Source organism: Triticum dicoccoides, chromosome 1B, assembly GCF_002162155.2.
Source record: "Triticum dicoccoides isolate Atlit2015 ecotype Zavitan chromosome 1B, WEW_v2.0, whole genome shotgun sequence".
Classification (NCBI taxonomy): Eukaryota; Viridiplantae; Streptophyta; class Magnoliopsida; order Poales; family Poaceae; genus Triticum; species Triticum dicoccoides.
Window position 1 is genome coordinate 665185359 of NC_041381.1, and position 1229 is coordinate 665186587.

A 1229-nucleotide genomic window follows, 5' to 3' on the forward strand; every position below is an offset into this window, starting at 1 on the left:
TTGGATAGGATTCTACCTAACCATTTTGAGTCTAGACATTAGGACACATTGCGAAACTACAATCCAAAGGCCATAGAGAAGGCGCTCAAGGAGAATTCTGCAATGTTATCCAATCAATTTGCTTGAAATCGATGTCAGGATAATGAGCCAATGGTTTCGTGTGAATAAAACACACACTTAAGACCATCATGTAGATATGTCTTTTACAACCATGGAATATCTGAATAGTCTACTCAATGGCTAGGAAGATCCATTTACCTCAACTTGATGCATTCAAGGAGTCTGAGTGGTTCAGTATAGACTTTACGGTGTGCGAGCCTTAAAATTAGCTTTCCTGTGTCACTTATAGTGCACATAAAACCTATTAGAATTTCACATCATAATAATCATAAACTATTGGAATTGCTGATAGTTTCGGTTAGCGAGATCAATTGAACAGTCGTGCCGGTTGCTAATGGACGGCAGTTGGCAAGGGGAGATTCCCTTCCAATTAAAACATTTGTTTAATTTTAAGGGGAGATTCCCTTTCAATTAAAAAATTTGTTTAATTTTAAGATACCCTGCCGTGCTCTCCTCAATTCGCCTGGGGACCTGACGCATGCATGCACCAGCTACATGTTGTTTTCCTTTCTTTTTGAACTGAGCTCAGAGCAACTTCAATGGGGCGACCCATTTCGTCCGGCGCCGTCTGTTTGGGTCGGCGCAGACATAAAAGGCGACCCAACGCGCCGACCCAAACGGACGCGTGTCCGCCTTTCATCCGCGGGCGACCCATTCCCGGTCCATCTTTGAGCCGGATTTGCGTCGGTGCGGACACACGACGGACGTGCGCACGCTCGCCTTCTCCTCCCCTGGGCCCGCTAGTCTGTGTCAAGCCCTCCCCCATCCAACAGCAACCCTCACCCTCCTTTGTCGCCGACGCTGCCGCCCATTTTTGCCAGCGGCTCTGCCAGCTGCCGGGGCCTCCATATCCACCCGGCTACGCTGCCTGCTCCCACGTCACCCGCCACCGACGTCTTTGCCGCCTGGGAGCCGACTACTTCCCTCCCCCCGCACTCCCCCTCCCCACCACCACCACACAGCCGCCCCCGACCAAGAAACCGCCTCGCCGCTTGTCGGAGTCCGGCACGCTCGTTGGACGCCGGCAGGACAACTAGCTGGTCCGTGCGCACCAGACTCACTTCGCCGACCGTCTCCTTTGCCGACGCCCGCAAGATGTTCGACAGTTT